The sequence below is a fragment of the Ziziphus jujuba genome, chromosome 3, assembly GCF_031755915.1.
Source record: "Ziziphus jujuba cultivar Dongzao chromosome 3, ASM3175591v1".
In the NCBI taxonomy this organism is placed as follows: Eukaryota; Viridiplantae; Streptophyta; class Magnoliopsida; order Rosales; family Rhamnaceae; genus Ziziphus; species Ziziphus jujuba.
In genome coordinates this window covers 10599225-10623731 of record NC_083381.1, presented here as the reverse complement: position 1 = coordinate 10623731, position 24507 = coordinate 10599225, and the positions used below count along the sequence as shown (strand labels likewise).

The 24507-nt window shown below is 31.1% G+C and overlaps 1 protein-coding gene across 1 annotated transcript in view; it reads right to left on the bottom strand.

Moving 5' to 3' along the window:
• Nucleotides 1–24507, bottom strand: part of LOC107422148 (putative lipid-transfer protein DIR1) — a 324822-nt gene that overhangs the window by 165598 nt on the left and 134717 nt on the right. The gene's annotated exons all lie outside the window — the stretch shown is intronic.

Below are 24507 nucleotides of genomic sequence, written 5' to 3'. Positions count from 1 at the left end.
ATTTTTATTCGTCTTTAATTATGGATCTCATTTTCTTTTAAAGGAAATTAATAATAATTATCATTTTAAATTAAAAAATATTTATTTTATATAGATATATACAAAATTTAACGAATATCATATAAAAATGTGGATGATGTTTACCATTTCAAATAATAAAGATTTTTTTTCACATAAACATATCTTTTATTTAATCTTTGTAAATATGATTTCACTATTTTTCATTTCATTAAATATATTACCATATATGTTTTAAAATTCTTTGAAAACTTTAATTTACCATTTTTTTGTTTCAAAATTGATTAATAAAAATAATTTTACAGTAATTTACCGAACGGCCCTTAATGTTTAGAACATTGGATTCATGAACTTTTATTGTTTTTTAAAAGATTTATTCTAATTTGTTGTCCAACATGTTGACCATGTGAACATATTAACTATCAACGTTTATTTAACTCTAATCATGGGTCATTTACCAAAAAAAAAAAAATAAAGCTTTAATTATGGATCGCATTTTTCTTTGAAAATCATTTTGCTTTAATAAGGAAAGACTTTTCGCTCAAAGCATACATGAACAATATTCTAATTGCAAATAATGGTGTGCATATCTTCATAATTAAATTCAGGTGAAAATTTGTAAAATTCCATCCACCTTCTATGTTTGATGAAAATATATTTAAATTTTCGAAGTTTGGAAATCCTCACTAAAAAAAGGTCTGGAAAGTTAACACGCACATTTAGGAGTTGACTTTTGACCAAATTTATATATGAAATTTCTATTTAATGTTAATTTACTTTATAATAATGTACATTAAAAACATTATATCATTTACAAAACATTGATCAAAATAGATTAGTTTAATTAGTAGTAAACTATACATATATTTGCCTAAAAAGCTACAGGTGCAACCTCTATATATACAAAGATGATAAATTAACACTTTTTTAAGAATTAGTAAAATTTATAAACCTTTGACGCTGACTTGTTTCAAGATTTTTTTTATTTTTATTTTTTATTTTTGAAATAATGACTAAGATAGCAAAAGCCAATAAGGACATCTCTGCGGCACCCCTAGAAAACTAAAATCCCCTTAGACAAATATTACTAAAGAATGAATAGAAAAAATTAAATAAGATTGAGAAAGAATATATAGAACCAAAAAATAACGAAAACAAGTGGCCAACCCACTAACCAAACTATCCTAACCAAGCCTAGCCGCCGGCCAATAAGTTGTAAATAATAATGATAGTAATAATAGTGATAATTACTGTCATTAGCCATAATTTGTTGGACCACTGAAAAATGTCTAAATTGTAATTGTATGCCCTTAATAATAATATGGAAGACTTTTTGTTTTTCCAAAGAAAATAGTAGTTTCATTTAAGGCAATGGCAATAAGTCCATCAATTAGAAAGAGTTGACAAATCAAATCTAATCTAAAAAATTGATGAAGCCGCCATATTATTAAAGCATTTCAAATAATAAATATGGACTGTGCCAAGAGAAATTATGACATTTATATATAAATAACATAAATATATTATTAAATAAAAAATTATTCTATAATAAATATGAAAAATATTGATAGTTATTAATAGTTATTAATTAATTATATATTTTATTAATTTTTTAAAAAATAACTTTTAAAAAAAGTTTTATTTTCTTTCGAAAATAGAGAATGTTGGATAAAACCTCTAAAATAGACATTTAGACAGCCTACATTATAAATAATATAGGCAACGTAAGAAGAAAAAAAATGCTACTCTTCAATGGTAATTTATAAAATAATACCAAATTTTATGTAATATGGCAGATGATATAAAATATTTAATTAGTTTATTTATTTGATTTACTTATTCATTTAAGAGTTTATTTATTTATATTTATATTATATAAATATTAATCAATAATATATTAACATATATTATTTAGTAAATAAATTTAATCAATATTTTGGTACTATAATATTACTATTTTTAAAATGAATGTTAAGCTGTTTCTATCTAAATATTGTCAAGGTGGTATTTATTTGAGGCTTTGTGAGACATTGTATATTTTCCAAAAAAAATCAAATTTTATTTTAAAAATTATTTTTTCTAAAAAAAGTTAATAAAATATGTATCAATTAATAGCTATTAAAAGTCATTAATATAAGAATAAATTTTTATTTAATTCTTATTTTTGCCTATCAAATATTAATATCAATTTCTAAACCACATATATAACAATATTTCTCGTTCACATTGAAAATGCTTTTACCTTAATATCCAAAATAAATATTACTATTAAAAAATAACTTTTTTCAAAAATAAAAATAATATTTGTCTTACTTAAGTGTCGTGTTTATTTTTATAGTTCATGTTGGATGCTCTAATTATATTCAAATTTAAAACATATTTACCAAATGAAAAATGTTATTTGTCATTATGAATGACTATTATTAGTAGAATTTATTTTATAAAATGGTTATCCGGAAAGGTTTATTTTTCAAATTAATTTTTTAAAATAAAAAATAATATATTATTAAATTTAACACTTGTTATGTTGGCAATAAATATTGCTATTTAGCACAAAATGAGTATATGTTAATCAACAATTGATTATATTAAAATCAGTTTTGATTTTTAAGAGACTAAATTTGTAAAAATAAAAAATTGATTAAAAATTTATACATAATTATAAATCCCACTGATAATTTCTAAAGATAAATACCATTTTTCATTCATAATTATCACAACATTAGTGCGTCTTAAAATACTTATTTTTCATTCATAATTATCACAAAATTAGTGCGTCTTAAAATACTTCCTTGAACGCATATGGTGGACAGCCGCTGCAACATCCAAATACAGTTGTGTGGATTCCATTGATTGGCATGTATACACGCATTCCTCCTCCATCAAATTAACAAATCACATCGAAACATTCCCTCTGGATAAGCATTACAATTCTGGGAAACCCAACATTAAAAGCATTTTCTTTTTCTGCTGGGAGTTATCCTCCTTGTTTATTATTATTATTATTATTTATTTTTATCATTTACAACTAGGTTTTCTATTTTAGTATTTTGAGCTCACAGTTTCAGATATATGAATGTGACTTTATATGTGAACCAACATCATTTGATATTCTTCTTAATCTAACAGTCACTCTAATTAATTCAAGCATTTGATATTATTTTATATCTATTGTATAATAAAAAAGTAAAAGACAACTATTAAACAGTGTCTTGCCTTCAACTTATAAGTTTTTTTAATTATTTTTTACAATACAATATCGAATTTTATTTTATATTTCAATAATTTAACTGTAACATGTTTCCAATTTTTTTTTTTATCAATATATATTTATAATGGGAGAGTCTACTTTATCTATATATATATATATATATATATTTGGTAATAATAGAATTATATGAATTTGTAAAAAAGTTAGAATTATATTATATTTGTATTTCTATAATTACTTATCAAATAATTATTTTTTTAAGACCTACCATAAATATTTAGTAAAAATCATTTATAAATTGTCTGCCATTACACGTAATAATAAATATAAAATACCATTATCTTTCTGTCATTTAATGTTTAATTCTACTTATGTTTTAGTTATAAATATTCGGTTTTTCAAGGCATATAAGTATTTGATTAGATTTGTTTTTATTAGATTGGAAATTTTAGTTACATAATATTTTACTATATAAAAATATATAATGCAGTTGTATATAACTACAAATTAATTTTGGCATTTTATACCTTCTTGTAAAGGGTCTCTCTTTATAGTCCTTCTTTGCCTTAATTGGTAAAAAGAAAAATGAGTAGTCATCTCAGTATCACCTATAACTTATACATAACCGATCCATAATAAAAATAATAAAGGAATTAAAAATACCTTGGACTTTGGTTAAAAGGTTATATTTATTTTTTATTAGGACCAACCAAAAATATTCAAATATTGAAAAAAAAATAAAAATAAAAGAAAAACTTTGAATACTTTAAAGTAAAAAAAAAAAAAAAAATTACAATGCACATTGAAGTTACTCTTAAATTAAGGTTTAAAGGTTTACGAAAAAAGAGACTTTTTTTTTTATATATAAAAAGAACTTAAAAATAAATATAAATATGAAAGTACAATTTTATCAAAAATATATAATACAATATTTAATGTATAAATTTATCAAGTGACAAATAACATATTTTAATTTCATATTTTGTTTAAAATGGTCGCTTGTCCATATGAAGGGTATATTAAAATTTTAAACAATAAAAAAGAAAAAAAAACTGAATAAAATAAGTGCATCTCACTTTGTCATACTATCTTAATAAATATCACAGTTAGTAAAATAAAATATGGCAAAAATACATAAATAGTAACTACTTGTAGTTTTATTTATTTATAGATATAAAGAAAATTTTGGTCTAAAGATACGTAAACTAAGAGTTCATAAATTCGTTATATATGTTATAATAAATTATAAACTAAAAAAATACAGAACCAAAAATAGGGATATTATATATATATATATATATATTAAAATAAGTTATTTTTAATAGACATGATAAAAGTATAAATTTTGCTAAGATAATAGTCTAATATATTCAAAAATTCAAAAATAGCAAATAATTAAAAGAATAAAATAAAAAAGTTTTTTTTTTTTTTTAATGTTGTCATACAAGAGAAAAAATATTTGAAAATATTTATTCTTTCAAAAATACATGTTTTTTTTTTTTGTCCACTTATATAATACGATAACATGTTTACTACATGTTTTAAACTTTTCCCTTAAAAAAACATGTTTTTTTCCTATAAATTTGAAATCAACATGAAAAATGAGAGTTTTTTTTTTTTCAAAAATATGTTTTTATATGTATTATTCGCAAATATACTAATTTGTGTAAATATTTTAGTGGATTAGTTGGTAATTCTAGCATTACTTTTTACTTAAATTAAAATTTACTAAAACTAGGATGACAAATTTTTCTTACATAACGATGTGGTAAATATTTAATTGGCTTAATTCTTTATTCACTATTCTATTTAAAGGTTTATTCATTCATATTTAGGTTATATGAATATATCAACTAATAATATTTTAATATATGATTATACCACGTAGTTTGATAAATATTTTTGATTAATGATTTGATATTTGTAACGCTTCTAATTAAGATTTTACCACTCCATGTGTGCCTATTTTCAATTTGGCTACCTTTACATAATATCCTCAATTAAACTGACCTTCACTTTCTTCTCATTCTCTCATGTATGCCCATTTTCCATCTCTTCATTACAAAGCTCTAACCTCTCTACCTATAGAGGTTTGCAATTTCGTGTAAATTTTACATTTTTTTGTTTACGTAATATTATGGTTCACCAACATTCACCTTAAGCCTTTTTTTTTTCCCCCCTTTTGCGCTTAAAGAATTTTGTTATAGGTTGTCTCAACCACAAATTCATGAAAAATGTTCAATAAACCATATAATAGAAGATTTTTGATAGCTAATTTCAAATAAAGCTAGAAGCACCTAAACTTTGGAGTTAGGTGCCCAATGGAATTTTTCCTAACAACTTTCTAAAAGACAAGTTCAAGGAACGTAAGAAAATTAAACTTGAGATGCTTGGAGAAATTGCATCACAAAGTTGATTCTTAACTAATCAAGAGATTCTAATGAGTTCATGTTGCTGATGTCATATGGAATGCTTCCATTCAAAAAGTCTTCAAACAGATTTAAGTCTGTTACTTTAGATGAGATTCAAGGCAATGAACCATTGAAGTTGTTTGGAACAAAGTATATAATTAAAAAATTACCACCAATAGGCAATAGGCAGATCAAGAATTCTACCAAAAATTTGGTTATAAGAAAGTTCAAGTATGACATTCTAGAAGAAAAGTTCCAAAACCAATTGCGAATTATGTTTGAAATTTCAGTGTTTAGGTTGTGTGACTCTAAATTTATGAATTAGAAGCTTTAATATAGCTTGTGGGAAGCTATGAAGCAAACAACGGAGAAAAAAAAGAAAGATGTAGTAGAGGAACCTGAGGTGTGTGAAGTCACAGTTCATCAAGCAACACCTAAATCCACATTATTTCTGCAGCACCATTAGCCAAGGCCCGATACTCATATTCCGTGCTACACCTGGCTACCACAAGTTGTTTCTTGGCAGACCAAGAAATTAAGTTATCACCAAAATAGACACAATATCCACCAGTAGAAAATCAATCATCAATGCAGGAAGCCCAATCAGCATCTGTATAGCCAAGAAGTGTTTGGTGAGGAGATGGACGTATGCGAATACCTAAATGCATCGTCCCTTTCAGATAACGTAGGACTCTCTTGCAAGCAGTCCAATGAACATCTGTTGGTTCTTGTAAAGATTGACTAAGCTTGTTGACAATAAATGACTATTTAGGACAAGTAATTGTCAGATATTGTAAAGAACCAATGGTGAGGCAATAAAAAAGTTTATTTTTAAAAGGAAGACCAATTTGCTTTCCAAGTTGCACACTGGTACTAGCTGGAGTTGGACTGGTTTTAGATGTCAGCATCTTGGTTTTGTGAAGCAAGTCGGTTATATACTTGGTTTGAGTAAGGTACAAACCGGCAAGAGTCCGAATTGCTTTAATGCTAAGAAAATAAGCAGAGGACCAAGATCCTTCAGGGAAAAATGCTTGTCCAGTTGCTTGATAAAGGTAGTTACTATCTCAGTAGTGTTTCCTATGATGATAATATCATCAACATATATTAAGGCCCATAAGACACTTTTACCTGTGTGAATGAAAAACAGAGAAGAGTCCATTTTAGATCTATTGAAACACCAGCAGTGAAAGGTCGAGCAGAGCCGGTCATACCATGCTCGTGGTGCCTGTTTGAGACCATATAAAAATTTTTGGAGTTTACACAGATAATAAGGATTACTGGAGTCTTCAAAACTAGGAGGTTAAACCATATAAACTTCTTCTCGAAGAATGCCATTCAAAAAAGCATTATTGACATCAACTTGTCAAATTGGCCAATTAAGAGAGATAGCAAGAGACCGTATGACCTGTACCATGGATGGTTTTATAACTGCGCTGAAGGTTTCGTTGTAGTCTATTCCAGGATTTTGATGAACCCTTTTAGCAACCAATCTGGCCATATACCATTGAATGCTTCCATCTGAGTTGCGTTTAATTTTAAAGACCCATTTATTTTGCATAACATTTTTTGTTGGATTGGGTGGGGTGAGGACTTAAGTTTTGTTCTTGAGTAAAGCATGAATCTCTTCTTGCATGACACAGATCCAATGTGGAGAAGAGAGAGCTTCCGTGACAGCGAGAGGCTCATGATGAAGTAACGGATCAACAATGCACGTAAATTTTTTTTTTCTTGAAAATCCATGTCGTGATCTTGTTACCATCGGATGAGATGATTTAGGCTGAGCCAAAGGCAATTCAACATGTGTGTCAGGTAGATGTGGTTGGACAACTTGATTGCTTGGATCAAATTGATTTATTTGGTGAGAGGTTGATGGGGCCCGTGGAGAACAATGTAAGGATAAAAGTGATTGTGAATAGGTAGGAGTCAAATCTGAGGGGTTTTTATCTGTAAGAGGAGAGGATGAGGGACTAGGTAAGGAACATGCTATAGGAGAGGAAGGAATACTTATTTTGTGAGGTGTTGGAGTTGGTCCAAAATTCTTCTGCTGCAAGGAGACTGAAAGTTCCTGTACTTGGTTCACTTGCCACCTGTTCACTTAAATTAAACATGCTTGGATAAGTATTAGAAGAAGTTTTTGACTGGAAATTGGTAATTGGGTAAGATAATTCATTAAAAACAACTTCTGAGCTAGCATAGGTCCTTCCAGTTGTCAAACTAAGGCATAGATATCTCTTATGTTTAGAACTGTATCCAGTAAATACACATTTTCTCTGAATGAAAAGAAATTTTTTATTTTTATAAGGTCTGAGGTATGGATAACATTCACACCCAAAAAATTTTAAGAAAGAGAAATCAAATTACTTTTGAAAAGTTTTTGGAGAGGAGATTTTAATTTCAGAACCTTTGTGGGTAGCCTATTTATTAAACTGCTGTGGTGCAAGCATTCCACTAAAATTTTAATGGTAAAGAACTATGAGCTAACAAGGACAAAGTTGTTTCTGCTATGTGTCAGTGTTTTCTCTTAATTTTATCATTTTGATGATGAATGTGAGGACATGGATGTTGAAAAATAATACCCATCTAATTAAAAAGATTTAAAAGTGGCCTAAATTCTCCTCCCCAATTAGATTGAAACCGTTTGATTTTTGTTTGAAGTTGGTTTTCAACCATTTTTTTAAAGTAGAGAAAATTTTGAGTAACCTCAAATTTAAGTTTCATTAGATATATCCAAGTGAACCTTGAATAGTCATATTCAAATATTAAGTAATATATATACCTTTCATTAGACAAAACTGGAGTAGGACCCTAGACATCTGAATGAATTAATTCTAAAGGTGATTTACTTTTGGACATTGAAGGAGAGGCAAATTTTCTATGCACTTTACCCAATTAACAAGCATCACAGAAATTATTATCACAACCATTTGTCAAAGAAACCTTATTACACTGAGTAGCAACAAACTTCATAATAGGTAAAGAAAGGTGGCCTAATCTAAAGTGCCACAATTTATTTGAAGATAAACCAAAATGAAAAATATGATAATCAAAACTAGAATTTGTTTCTTTAATGGAAACGGCATGGGAAGAAAAATGGGCAATGGGTTGAATGGTAGGGAAGTGAACTTTGTATAGTCCATCTTTAAGTCTCCCTTTGAACAGCAGCTTCTGGGTATCCTAGTCCTTCACATACACAAAATGTTTGTCAAATTCTACTATAGCATTATTATCCGATGTTATTCTTGCAATACTCAAAAGATTCTTTTTAATAGATGGTACATGTAGCATTTCTTTGAGTATAATATTTCCATTAGGTGAATGTATACAGGAAGAACCAATGGTTTTAATAGACAAACTTTAACAATACCAATCACTAGTTTCTCTTCTCCGTTATAACAGGATTTGTTGTGAATGTTAGATTGATCACTTGTCATGTGATTTGTGGCTCCACTATCCATGAGCCATTCTAGATTGGCAACTAGCTCTGGAGAGGCATAATAAGCAGTAGAATTGTTGTCATGATTTGGAGGTCCTGTATAATTTTGATCAAACCTGTGGTAGCACTGCATGACAATATTTCCTTGCATCTTACAGAGTTAAGAGTAAATAGGTCTTGAAAATCCTCCATCACATCTTCGGCCTCTACCTCCACGTGTTGCACCTCTCCCATAGCCATCCAGACGGTGGTTTTCATATTTCTTTGCTAGCTTATTAGTTTTCCCCACAACGTGAGCAGATGGCATGAGAAACGAGGTTGCTGTTTGTATCCTCATTTCTTGATTGAGTAAAAGGGCCTCCACTTCTTGTAACATCCTATCCCAAAGTACATCGAAATTTTTTTCGAGTTGACCGGGTTTGACCATCGTTGATTGAGAAGGGTCAAACTTTGACTTTTTGACTCAGCAAGAATTCTAGGTTGATCAAGGCACTGTTGCGAAGTACACATTGACCCGAGTTCGTGGACTAATAGCACGTCGAAAACGGAGCTACGGTTTGAAAGTTATGAGCAAAACAAGTTGAGGTCTGAACTGTCCCAAGGTGCTGGAGTTGACTTTTTATTCTAGTAAAATTGAGCTTTGACTCATATATGGTTGTGAAGTACTCATCGATACAAGTTCATAGACTAACAGCACGTCTAATTTGGACATTCCATTGAAAAGTTATGGACTTGCAAAATTTTTCGAATATCGTATTGTTTTAATATTATTTTTAAATCTGTAAACAGTGTGTGCCACGTGTCAAAAATTCAACCAACCCGTCAGTGCACAGTAGCACGCACGGGAGGCTTTTTGATTGGGCAAGAGGAGAAGAGAAAGAAGGGGGAGGAAGAGAGAGAAAAAGGAGAGAGAGAGGATCGACCTTGCACCGTTAACCACCCTCTGGCTAGCAGAACAGTACACACGCCTAACCACCGTGACCCACCCCTCAAAATCAGCCCACCAGTAGAATAGGACACGCGCCTTATACCGTTAATAATAAATATTAAATTGTAAATAAATTTAATAACAACTATTAAATTGTAACACATTGTCATAAATAGAATAACACAAATCACAATAAAACTTATATAAAAAATAATCTATGAAATATTTAAATTAATTCTTAAACCTCATTTTAAAATAAATGGTAAGAATATAATAAAATCCAATTTAGAATAATATTTTCAAATATGATAAAGTACAATTTAAAGCATCAATTGAAATAATAATGAAACACAATTAAGCACATTTTAAAGATAAGTAAGATCTTTAAAACATTAATTTGAAATGAATGGTTAAATATGAATAAAATCCATTTTAAATCATCATATTGATTAAAATAATAAAATCATGGTAAAATGCATTTTTAAAACATTAATCCGAATAAATGATGAAATCATAATTAAATACATTTTAATTTTAAATACTCTTTAAAAGTATTATTATTTTGAAAATCGTATTGGGACATCACTTGATGCACCAAACTATATACCAGTGGCGCCAACGGTACTCAGCGACCCAAGCACCGCCAGACAGGGAGGTTAAAGAGAGAAACAACCATACGGTCACGTGGTGTCCCATAGCACCGCTGGTAACAGGCGTCCTTGCCATGGAGGGGAGCGGCTGATTCTCATTGTGTGTATTATACCCTGCCTATCCTCGGTTTGATGGCAACCACAGGATAACCCAATAAATCAACCTGTGCGCTAATCACATCCGTATCTACCTGCACGCTGATCAGGTTCACATATACAGTGCAGAACACCAGTACTTTATGATGCATCTAAAAATCATAAAGTCAGTATATTTTTCAAATCTCAAAATTTCATAATATCACTGGATTTAAATACCTCTTTTCAAATCCATATTCCTTTAAACCATCATCGTATATCCATCACGTTAAAATTCATTCTCACAATCTCATTGATGCAAATATACCAAGTTTCCAGTGGCATAAAATCAATCCATAATATTTAAATGCATAAAAATATTTTTGAAGCATAATACTTTAAAACAATATTTTTCTCCAAATCTCAAAATCAATTTAAATCAACATATCCTTAAAACCACATAAAATTCATATATAATTAAACCCCATAATTCATCAACATATAATAAATTTAAAATAAATAATTTCCTTCAAATCCATACAATCAATCCATAACAAAAATAATCTTAAATCACAAAAATTCATATATTATTAAAATCATACAATTATGCACAATAAGTCTAATAATAAACATAATAATAATTAAAAGGAATTAAAACCACAATTTCTTTAAATTTCCAAATATATGTTTGGCACCAAAACATATATTAAAATTATCATAAATTGGCAATATAATTCTAGATAGAAATTCTCTTAATATCAATACATAAGACATATTTTTCAAATATTTAATTATGAAATATTCCAACAATGAAATTTAATAGTTATTAACAAAATCCCAATTTCGTAAAATCCTTAAAACCAAAATACTTTATAATGCACAAATATTTAATTTCACTCACTTTTGGCATCAAAACTCAAATTACAAATTTACTAAATATTTAACAAATGAAATATTAAATCTAAACATTTATTTATCAAAAAATACATATAATTTAACATCCGAAAATAATATTGAAGGTGGGTCACTCACCTTGAGCACGCAATTCATTCAAGATCCTCCACGGGATAGATTCCACAGTTCACACGTGCTCCTAAAATATCAATATCACATAAGATCAATCAAGCTAACACAAACGGTATCCAAAATTCACAAATGATATATCGAAATGAAGCTTACAACGCAATGATCAAAAATCAAGTCTCATCTTCCAAAGATTGGACCCGTGGTGGCCGGAATCTCGCTAGAAAGCTTTCAAAATTCAAGTCCTTGATTCTCTCAAACCATCTTGAATTGGAGGAAACTGACCTTGAATTTGGGTTTAGGGAGATTAAATTAGTGGGGAAGGATAGGTGGGGTGATCAGAAACTCACTGGAACTGGGTTTTCTAGTGAGCCGCCATGGTCACTAGAATCCTCCACCGCCGACGACACGTTTGGCAGCCACTGGCAATGAAATTTGACAGGGAGGTAGATCTTGTGATGGGTAAGTCAATGGGACAGGCGGTGAGTCAAACAGAAGTCTGGTTTGGGAGAAATCGGCAGGAGAAGGAAATAGGCCGCTCACCGAAAAACACCTCAATCTGGATGCATCGCCGGTGATTTGGCCATGATTTTTGGCTGGCTGGCCGATTTTGAAGGGTGGGTCATGGTGGTCTAGCGCATGTACTGTTCTAGTGGTCGGAAGGCAGTCAACGGTGTAAGGCTGATCCTCTCTCTCCTCTTTCTCTCTTCTTCTCCCCCCTTCTCTTTCTTTTCCTCTTGCCCAATCAAAAAGCCTCCCGTGCTTGCTACTGTGCACTCACGAGTTGGCTGGATTTTTGACACGTGGCAAACACTGTTCACACATTTAAAAATAATATTAAAATAATATGGTATTCGGAAAACTTTACAGGACCATAACTTTTCAACGAAATGTCCAAATTTGGCATGGCGCTAGTCTATGAACTCATATCGACAAGTACTTCACAACCATGCATAAGTCAAAGCTCAATTTTACTAGAATAAAAAGTCAACTCTGACACCCTAGGATAGTTCGGACCTCAACTTATTTTGCTTATGACTTTCAAATTATAGCTTCATTTTTGAGTGCTACTAGTCTACGAACTCGGATCAAACGTACTTCACAACGGTGCCTTGATCAACGTAGAATTTTTGTTGAGTCAAAAAGTCAAAGTTTGACCTTTCTCGATCAACGATGATCAAACCTGGTCAACTCGAAAAAATTCCAATGTAATTCGGGATGGGGTGTTACACTTCTTCTATATCTAGAGGAATGGGTTGAGAATTTATATTAGCAATAACTACATCGTATTCAGGAGGAATACCTTGAAAAAGGTGCATGATGAAATCTTCACTGGAGATTGGATGACCGGCTAGAGAAATGTTGTTGGCTATTTCCTTCATTTTCAAAAAATATTTTGTCATTGACAAAGAATCCTTCTTAGTTTACTGGAGTTGAAGTTTCAGCTGCATTATTTTGGCTCTTGATTGGTTGCCAAATAGCTTTGTAAGAGAGGTCCATTATTGATACGAAGTCTGTGGTTTGGAGATGGCTGTGTGTACATTTAGAGAAATTGCAGACATCAACCATCCCAGCAAGGCTTGGTCTAAACATCTCCAAAATTGATATTCAAGATTTAGAATCCATTGAGGAGCACTAAAGCCTGCTGTCATAGAGTCTACATCTTTTTGAATCTGTTTTGGTGGTGGTTGAATATCCCCATTTATAAAAACTTCTAGATTTCCTCCAATAATGACAGGTTGAATTTGGGTAACCCAAGTAGTATAATTATCAGGCTCAAGTTTGTAGGGAAATATGTAACTGGGAAGGCTGACCTGATTGGGCTATGGAATAGCAAAAGATGAAGGAATGATGGCCATGACTTTAGTTGTATATGGCTTTGATACCATAAAGGAAAAGAAGGGAAACGTGTAATATGACTTGTGTAAAGAAATGTTGAGTTATCATTTCATTAGCTTGGCAGTGAATATATATAGCTATGTAAACTAGAGATTACACCTAGATGCTTTAGTAGGTTACTTATCAGTTAACATACAAGATATTTATCCTAATAGTACAAGCTATTATATAAAGGATAAGTTCCTTAAAAACACCAGACAATGCCCATGCATATCATATATTGTTCATCCATTTAGAAGCTTTGAGACTTGGTTGTTATCTTGACAAAGCTTGTAATTCTTCTAGACTAATACAAGAATTTTTCCTTGGTTGCCCCATGGATGTAAATAGTAGTATAGATGATCAAACCACGTAAATTTCCTTATGCCTTGCTCTCTTTTTTACTATTGTTCACATTTTTTTATGCTTAGTTTATTGTTCTTGATTCTTACTAGTTGTGTTACTTTTATCTTGTGCATATATATTTTCTTGTGTGCCTAAATATAAAGTATACACACAAAGTGTTTGATAAATTGTTAAGTTTGTTTATGCATAACAAATTAGTTTCAAAACCATAAGTTTTGGATTTGAGAGCTTAAGTAATTGTTTGGGTGTTGAAGTTTTCTATGGTGGAATTGTGTTCCTTTGTTGAAACTTGGTACATATCTTGAAGTTGAAAACAAATAAATATAAGTTTTTGAAGTTGATAAGTTCATCGGTGTGAATGACTTTGGGCTTTAGAAGACGAAGATAAAGGCGGTCTTGGTAAAAAATGGTTTAGCAGCAACTTTGGAAGGTGAGGACAAGCTTCCATAAGGCATGAAAGATAAAGAAAAGAAAAATTTGTTAAAAAAGTATCATAGTTTCTTGATTCTTGAACTTGGAGACAAAGTCTTGAAGGATGTGTTAAAAGAATTGTATATATCAAATGTTATGCTAATCGTATCTATTTAAAGTAATGCTTTTTTAGGTTCAAGATAAGATGATTGTAGGAAAACCTTCAAGCAAAATCTTGATCATTAAAGACTTGGAAAATGTTCAGGTTTACCATGTCAAATAAAGATTAGGCGATAATCTTCTAATTGTAATGCGTATATTTTAGATACCTTGAAGTACGGTAGGCAATCCTTGGATTTAAAAAGAAATGTGCTATCAATGCAAAAGATGTCAAGAGAAGAATGAGTGGCTACTTCGGTGACGGTGAAGGTCTAATGGTTAGAGGTAGATTTGAATGGAGATCCAAATGAGATAATGGCCTTGAATGAAGTAAATCAAGATCAAAGAATAAGGTTTACATGCTTTCACTGTCGAAAGAGAGGTCACATTATGAGGGAGTATCCTGAAAGACTTGCAAAAAAGGAAGGAAAGGAATTAATGGAGATGTAAATGTTGTATCTAAGAGTTATGAGGATGTAGATGCACTATTTGTATCAGACAACACGAATAATCATGATTGGATCTTGGATTCCAAATGTTTCTTTCACATATATCATAAATGGAGTTTGTAGTTTGTTTAAATCTATCACTAAGATAAAAGATGGAAGAGGTCTCATGGGTAGTGGTGCAACATGTAAAGTTAGTGGTATTGGTTCCATAAAATTCAAGTTGAATGATGGTAGCTCTAGGGTTCTAACTAGTGTGAGGTATATTCTTGAGCATAAAAGAAATTTGATCTCATTGGGAAAGTTGGAAAAGAGTGGATAAGCATATAAAGCTAAAAGGGAAATCTTTAAAACTTTGAATTGATCCTTGGTGGTGATAAAAGCTAGGAAAGCAAATGGCTTGTATGTGCTGGATAGGGCCGCACTTTTAAGTGAAGTTTTAGTAGTTACTTTTGAGAACTTAAATAAAACTACACTCTGGCACAAGAGGCTTGGCCATATTAGTGGGGAAAGGACTAATAGATCTCAGCAAGTAAGACCTGTTGGGTGGAAACAAGCTAGAAAAGTTGGATTTTTATGGTCATTGCTCTATTGGCAAGCAATCATGAGTGAAGTTCAATATTACAGCACATAAAACCAAGAAGACATTGAAAGTTGTCTACTGTGACTCATGAGGACCTACGAAATACCATCTTTTAAAGGTTTGTAGATACTTTATGATGCCCATTGATGATTATTCAATGAACATGTGGATTTTTTTCTTGAAGACCAAGGATTAAGCATTAATGAAATTCAAGTAGTGGAAGGTTACAGTTGAAACTCAAACTGGCAAAAAGATCTAAAGGTTGATAATTGGGAATGGTTTTGAATACTGCAATGAGTTGTTTAATGCATATTACAATGAGCATAAGATTGTTAGACATAGGACAATGATGTAGACTCCTCAAAGAAATTGTTTGGTTGAGATGATGAAAAAAACCATTGTGGAAAGAGTGTAAAGCATGTTAAAACACTTTAGATGCAACTACCATTTCAGTTTAAGCTGAAGCTGTGAGCATTGTGTATATTTTGTCAACAATGTATCCTTCTGTTACAACTAGTTTCCAGACTTGTGTGGAGATGTGGTTGGGACATGCTCTAGATTTAGGTAATTTCAGAACCTTTGGATGTATTGCTACTACACATGTTAGGAAAGAAAAATCCAATCTAGTTTAATTGAATGTAATTTCTTTTGGGTATTTAAATAAAGGTGAAATCTTAAGACTCTAAAATCCTATTACCAAAAGGTGTATTGTTTGTAAAGATGTGGCTTTCCATAAGTGTGACTTACCTAATGTTTCCTTAAAGTAGTTAACATTTGAGAAGGTTGAAGGAAGCATAGGAGAGCTTGACTTTGAGGTTGAGTTACTGATAAGAACCTAGGATGACCTGCTCCTAAACCCGTATTATATTAGCCCGGATCTAATTATGTTCAAGTTCTAATGGTCACCTTGACCCCTAACCAACTTGTAATTAGAAACCTTGGTATATAATGAAGACGCCATAATAGGTGATGGAAGGCCTATTGATAAGTCAAACTAAAACACTCATTCACTAATGGTGTTTTAGGTGTTCAAAAGAACAAAGAGAATTCAATCTCACAAATAATTTTCTATATAAAATTCAAGCTTTCCCTTTCCCATTGAAAATAAGCCTTTAAACAGGCTTTGAATGAACAATATAAAACCCTAAAAGGATTAGGAAATTTCGGCCAACATAGAATCCAATTAGGAAATTGCCTAATTTCATATCCTTTCCTAATCTAATTTGGATTAATTAATTCCCTTATTTTGAAGTAGGAATTAATTAATTTACAATGAAAATAATAAAATAATAACTTTCCTAAACTTATTTGTCCAGCAAATAAATAAATAAAAACCTAAAAAAAATGTCAAACGCAAATTAGAAAACGAGTTGACTAGTTGGACAACTAAGCTGACTTATGTCTGATGTCCGAATTAACTTATATCTGCCTGATGTCCGAGCTAATTTATGTCTGTCCAACCTAACTTATGTCTGCCTGATGTCCGAACTAAATTATGTCTGATGTCCGAAGTCCGAGGTCAGATGTCCGAGGCATGGGTGTCCGATACAAAATGTCTGATGTATGGGTGTCCGATATAAAATGTTCGATGTATCAGCTTCCACCACTTAGATGCTTAAAACATATCTTTTATCTTCAGATATGGACAAGCCCTTTTGAGAATGAATTACTTTCTGGATAAAGGCAGCACGGTTCTCCTTAAACCTCTTAGCTTGAGACCTAGTGATCGGTCTAGTCTTCATCCGTATAGGATCAGTACCCAGTGAGTTGTCGGTTGTACGAGCTCGGGCGGATTCGCATTAGTTACCTTGTAGTTACAGTGAGGAACATGAAGATAGTTTTATGACACCAAAAATTAATGGTGATTTGTTTGAATATGGTTGGCCATGGTTAAAGGAAAGCATACTAGAGCGCCTGTGAGACATGGAGTGGCTAAAGTGATTGCCTATGCATTTATAGCTCTGGAAGATCTCAATTCTAGAAGTTCAGTTGAGGCCTTGAGTTTGAAAGATAAGATGGATGGAGAAATGAGTTCTTTGGTTATCAAACCTAATAAAGTTTTGCTCAACAAGGCTCTTTGTGGTTTATAAATGCAGCTTGACAATGGAAGAGAGTAATAATTCCATGTGTATATGCTAGAGGTCACCTAAAATATTGTTTGGTTTGTACTAAGATTGCTACGTCAATTAGTGTGGTTAGGAGGTGTTTGAATGATTCTAGAGAACCATATTTGGAAGCACTGGCATGGATCTCAAAAAGAGCTCTAGGAAGATACATGGAATTTGGCATTGTGATAGGAGAAAACATTGGTGTTTGTCTCACAACTGGTGTGCTTAGGCTAGATATGAGCCTTAACAATGTACTTGATAACTAATGAAGAGGAATGCAACTAAGGAAGATCGAAAAATTAGGAGATAAATTTAGAGTCAAGGTGAAGATTGTTAAGGCTGTGTGACTTTTAATTTATGAGTTAGAACTTTTAGTATAGCCTATGCCAAGCTATGAAGCAAACAAAAGAGAAAAAGAAGAAAGACAACAGTAGAGGAGTATCACTGCTCATCAACAAGAACTCAAGCGTCGCAACACTATAGTAAGGAGTCTTAGTGGTGATTTGAAAGAAACTCAAGTACCACAGCAACATAGTATGCAAAGCTACCTCTATGATACCATGGCCATATGACAAGTGCCACGACTCTAGTCATGTAGGGTTTTGTAGCCCTGCAGTGTGTTCGGATATCCAATTTAGTGAAATGTGTTATTTACCCCTCTTTAATGTGTGGGTTTTTGTATAGAATGTAAAAACAAAAAGAAAAGGGTAAGATCGAGAGTTAAAGAGCTTGTTTCCTAAGAGCTTGTTTCCTCAAGAGAAAGAAAAGGGAGGCTCTTGGATATCTCTTTTCCTAAGGCGTGCAAATTATTGTGAAAAAACTTGTAATATTTCTAGATTAATATAAGAATTCTTCCTTGGTTGCCTTGTGAACATAGATCATATTATAGACGATTGAACCACATATACTTCCTTGCTATTGTTAATCTTGTTTAAGCTTGGTTTATTATACTTAATTCTTGCTACTTATGTTGCCTTTATCTTATTCATATATATATATATATGCTTGAGGCTTGTTTTATCTAATGTGCCTAAATATCTACTTCCAAGTATGCATACAAGGTATTTGATAAATTGTCAAGCTCGGATTATGCACAACATCCTAAATTACATAATTTTTTTATTAATATAATCACTTCAAGTTGAAAAGAATGAATCCAATCTTACTTTACTCTTAAACTAAATAATGGATTTCCATAAGCATATATATAATATCATCAAATTTTCGAGCTTTGCAAAGAACATTAGAAACGACACCTTCTAAATGGTTTAAAGATTTGACAATATAAATGTTAAAGACCACAAAAACCTTTTGGAAGAGTTCTATTCAATTTATTGCCACCAATCGATAATCTTTGTAAAGTTCATAATTTTCTAAATGACATAGGAATAGGACTGGAAATCATATTAGGACTGAGGGAAACAATGACTAGCTTTTTGAAATAACAATTTGATCACTCAAATGACCAAAAAAGTAATTTTAACCCAAGCATAATAACATCAAACAATTTAAAAAGCAACCTCACAATAAGTTGTTAAAAGCTATTGAGACCTTCTCATCAAATTTGTTATCTTGTAGAAGAAGAAACTTCAAATTATAGAGACTTCCCATAGATGTAGGTACTTTCCCTTCATGTGCATTATAGACAAGTCAAGTTCAAAAATTGATGTCATATTCTTAATTAAACTTTCAACAACACCTTCTAAATTGTTTGAATGAAGGTCGAGGTATGAGTTTGTCCCAATTATACAAGCAACTGAAGGCTTAATTAAAATTGTAGTCATCCAAATCAAGATAATTTGACCTTCATGATGAATACCACTTAGCTCAAGATATGCTAGACTCTTAAAAGTGAAACAGTTAGATTAAGTAAAATGAAAATTTTTCCATGAAATATTTGGGAATGAAAATGGTCTAAGATTAGCATAGAATAAATAGGGAAAATGAGAAAGTTCATTAGAAAACAAATGTAATTCTGATAAAGAAGACAACATGTTAAATTACCTGTAGCCAATGGTCTGCTAAGATTGACATTACTTATGTCTTAACCTCCAATACCAAGATGACTTAAGCTTGGGAAGTTATCAAGTTGGAAAGTAATTATTATTTGAAACTAATTTAGAAGGATTAACAAAATATTACTTGATATTCAACAATGCTTTTTTTTTCTCACTTTCAATGCATACATACTACATCATCAACTGCTATTTCCAAAACTCAAGTTGATTATGAATGCAAATTTTGCAAGGAATATTATAAGGAAAAGAATCACTATAGCTGGTATAACAAGTACACCAGGATGATACAACTTAATGATCATCATGTTAAAAAGTAATTTAGCTTATCATATATATATATACATATACAAAAGTCTTATTGTTATATAGTACCCCCTTTATTTGGGGGGGAGGGGGCTCAACTTTGCCATGAATTTTACATTACGACTTTGGAAACACTACATTACAAATCTCTAGTTATTCTAATAATATTTATAGATTAGTGATGAAGTTGATGTGTACACATATATGGTTGCATCTATTGACTGACTTAGATAGTAGAGCCATTCTCAAAGACCTTATGACATCGAAGTCAATTATATATTAACTGACATTAATTAGTTGTATTTTTTTTTGTGCCTTTTTAAATTACATTATATGGCTATCGTCCTTACCCATTGAGAGAATATTATCTTTTATTTGTAACTAACTTTTTTTTTACTTAATAAAAAATATTCGATTGATTTTTAGTTAGCAAAGCAATCACTAGTGTTCATGTCAACAATGGATCATCAAAATGCCATGTATATCACTAGACAACACAATCCTGCTCATTTTTTAGTATTTTCTTATCAAATATAACAGCACAATCTGCATCTGAATTTTTTCCTTTATTTAATAGTCATAGATTGCCTTAGGCTTGGGCTTGGGCTAATTAAAGAAAAATAAATATATTTTTCTTATATGTATATTTTTTATATTTTTTATATTTTGAGTTTTAATGTTAAGTATTGTTAAGGGACGATTTTGAGAAAATGTTGGGTTTATTATCGAACAAGAGCCCAAAGTATGAAATATAGATCTTTCTTAGCCTTAGCTATCCCCCTTGGTTCTTTCTATATGGAAGCTAAATTAGGACACCCAAAACATCACATGAATCACTCCATAGTGTACTTGGTCACAAATACAATAAACCAAAGCCAACACAGAAATCTAGTAGCAAAAATAACGAAATATATATAATTTCAACAATAAATAGACTAGAACTTATTAATAAGAAAATGAAAGTGGAAGCACATACAATTACAAGTTCTGATAGCATTCTAGATGATTACAAAAAGAACATTTATGATAGTTATTGCTTAGGTGTTTGGAAAAGAAAGCCAATGTAGAGGAATTTCAGTTATTTTGCATAAAAATATGATGAATGTAGCTAATAACATGCAGAAAATTGAAGGAGAAGTTATGAGGGCATGAATGGGGCTATTCTAGTCCCCCCTGAATAAGAATAGCTTCTCTTTAAGTAGGTAGAGCTTCTAGCTCATTTCTCTTCCTCTTCCCTTACTTGATTAAACAAACACAAAGCTTTTCCATGGACTTTCCTTAGCTCTTTCTCATTTGGGAATCATACATGGAATATCTTCTGGTCCTTAGGCATAGTTTTCTCTTTTAATAAAAGCCATCAATTAACCTTTAAACAAAATGGCCTCCCTTGAACTTGAAATACCATTTTACCAAAAACATAATTGACCACTAGATTACCTGAAGGGAGGATTGCATGGTCATTTTTGGAGAATGAGGGTTCCATTTACCATTTATTATTAAAGCCCTATCATCACCCTTTTCCAAAAATGCTCAGAGACACTTTCTTCATTGTGTAATTCAAAAAGGCTTAACAAAGTAAGAAGACACATTCTTCTGAAAAGGGTAATTATTCTGTTTTTTAAGAAGACACATACTTAATGTAGAATAAATGAGCTAGATCCTTATTCTTTTTTTTTTTTTTTTTGTCAACCAATCCATTCCCATCTAACAACCCTAATAAGATAGCTTAGGTCTACTCTCTACTGTAATTAAGTTAGAAGAACACAAATTGATTAAATGGCCTTGTTGGGCCTTCCATTACAAAATTGGAAATAAAATTAGCCTTCTTTAATTATGGGTTAAAGACAATTAAAGTCCATAAAAACAAACTAATTAAGCCTAGTGTTGTATCATTAAGTCCTTTCTCAATAAAGCAAGCTTTATCCATGTATTATCTAACACAAGCTATAAACCTCTGATTTTCACCATTTTAGCTTAGTATATTTCCACCCTAATAAGATAGCTTACGTCTACTCTCTACTGTAATTAAGTTAGAAGAACACAAATTGATTAAATGGTCTTATTGGGCCTTCCATTACAAAATTGGATACTAAAATTAGCCTTCTTTAATTATAGGTTAAGGACATTTAAAGTTCATAAAAACAAACTAATTAAGCCTAGTGTTGTATCATTAAGTCCTTTCTCAATAAAGCAAACTTTATCCATGATTATCTAACACAACCTATAAACCTATGATTTTCACCATTTTAGCTTAGTATATTTCCACCCTAATAAGATAGCTTAGGTCTACTCTCTACTGTAATTAAGTTAGAAGAACACAAATTGATTAAAGGGCCTTATTGTGATGCGAATCGACCCGAGACTGCTCGACCGACAACCTGCTGGGGGGCTGACCCAATACAAATGAAGGTGGGACCGATCACTAGGGCCCAAGCCAAGAAGTTCAAGGACAATCTTGCTGTCTTCATACAAGGAATAAGTCATAGTCAAGAGGGGTTGGCCATATCTAAAGAACCAAGGCCTGTTTTACTCATACAAGCAATAGAAGCCGATATGGACCCGAGTGACGGTTTTGGTACATTTTTGGAGTCCGGGAAGCATGAAATGGTTCCAATGATTTATGGGTTCAATACATATGCCTAAGAGGTCATGGAATCAAGTTAAAGCAGCCTCAAATGCAATCAAAAAGGGCTTGTACGGACAGCATCAACAATTTGGCCGAATTTGCTGTATTGCTTGCTGGCTTTACTGTATTTTACTGCATTAGCCTTTTCTTATTTTTCCAAGCATGGGCAACGTGTGGGACTTCATATTCAGCTTATTTGGCATCCTAAAAAGCATCTAGAAGCTGATTTGAAGCTCAAAGAGGTCAAAGATTGGTCAAAGTCAAATTAGTCAAAAAACTAGTATTATAGTTTCCTAATTTTATTCTACTTTTTGTTTTAGGAAACTACCATTACTTTTTAGTTTTTATTTATTTATTTTCTGGAAAAATAAGTTTAGGAAAGTTATTATTTTATTATTTTCATTTTAAATTAATTAATTTCTAATTCAAAATAAAGGAATTAATTAATCAATTTTAGTTTAGGAAACTTAGTTTAGGACATATTAGAATTCGGTCAAGTTTCCTAATTCCTATAGGAGTCCAGTTTTGAATTAATTTTTTAGGGTTTGTTTTGTTTCTTTCAAGTCTATTTAAAGGCTTATTTTTCAATAATAATACAACTTTGATTTGATTGAGAAAATACTTGTGAGATTAATTATCTCTTTGTTCTTTGAGAACACCTAAAACACCATTAGAGAATTGGTTGTTTTAGCTTGACTTATCAATAGGTTTTCCATCCCCTATTGTGACGTCTACATTATACCAAGGTTTCTAACCACAGGTTGGTTAGGGGTTGAGGTCAATTCCATTAGAACTTGAACTTAATTAAGATCCGGGCAAATATAATACGGGTTTAGGAGCAGGTCGTCCTAGGTTCGTATCATTTGGTATCAGAGCTAAATTTTGTTCAGGTTTGATCTATCTTTATTTGGTTTATTTTTTTTTGTGTTATTCTGCAATCTTAGCATTAGGTTAAGGTTGCATCCATCCTATACACGTTCAGCATCTAAAAAAAAAAAAAAAAAAATTTTCATTCCTAGTTGAATTAGATTTCCTAGTTTTATCGTATTTTTGTTTCCTAGTTTGTTGGTTGTCTTTTATCATTGTTCTTGATAATTTTTGTTTTTGTTGATTTTCCTTTGCTGTTTCAGTCTTAGAAATTTGCATTCATATATTCAAAAAAAAAAAAAAAGAGTTTGCGGCAACATTAAAAAAAAAAAAAAACTGCACATTTGTGTTTATTTGGAGGTCACGGGTTTGGTGTTTGTTTTGGAGTTGGAATTGCAATTTTGGTAATTATTCTTGCTACTGCAGTTGTTTATGTTCTGTGAGTGAAAAAAAAAAAAAAAGAGGTAAAGCCGAATAAAAAAAAAAAAACAGAAAAATATTTCAGTTTGTTGGAGTTTGATTTGTTTGCTGGAAATTTGTTGGAGCTGCTGGTTTTTGATTATTTATTCAATATTTGAGTTGCTGGGAAATTATTTTTGCTGCTGGATATTTGGATTTTGGGTGTTTAAATTTTTTGGATTAAAATTAGTTAAAGGAATTGATACAAAACTTGAATTACAAGAACAACAACCAACACTTTTCTATATTTTTGTTCTCTTTGATTTTTGTTCGTATTTGAATTTCTTTTTCTAGAATTTTATTCTTGAACTCATAATCTACTACCATCTGGTGCAGGTTTCAAAAATTCAAACGTTTTCCCATTATTTTGTGTTTTCTTGTCTAGAAAGCCGAAAAATTAGGATTTATTGGATTCTTTCGGTATTAACTACTTTTTGCTTACTGTTTATTGATAAGTTTAATTAAAACATACTACTGATCTAATTGCTGTTTTGTGGGTGTTTTAATTAGAACTTTGAGATAATTCATTGAGTG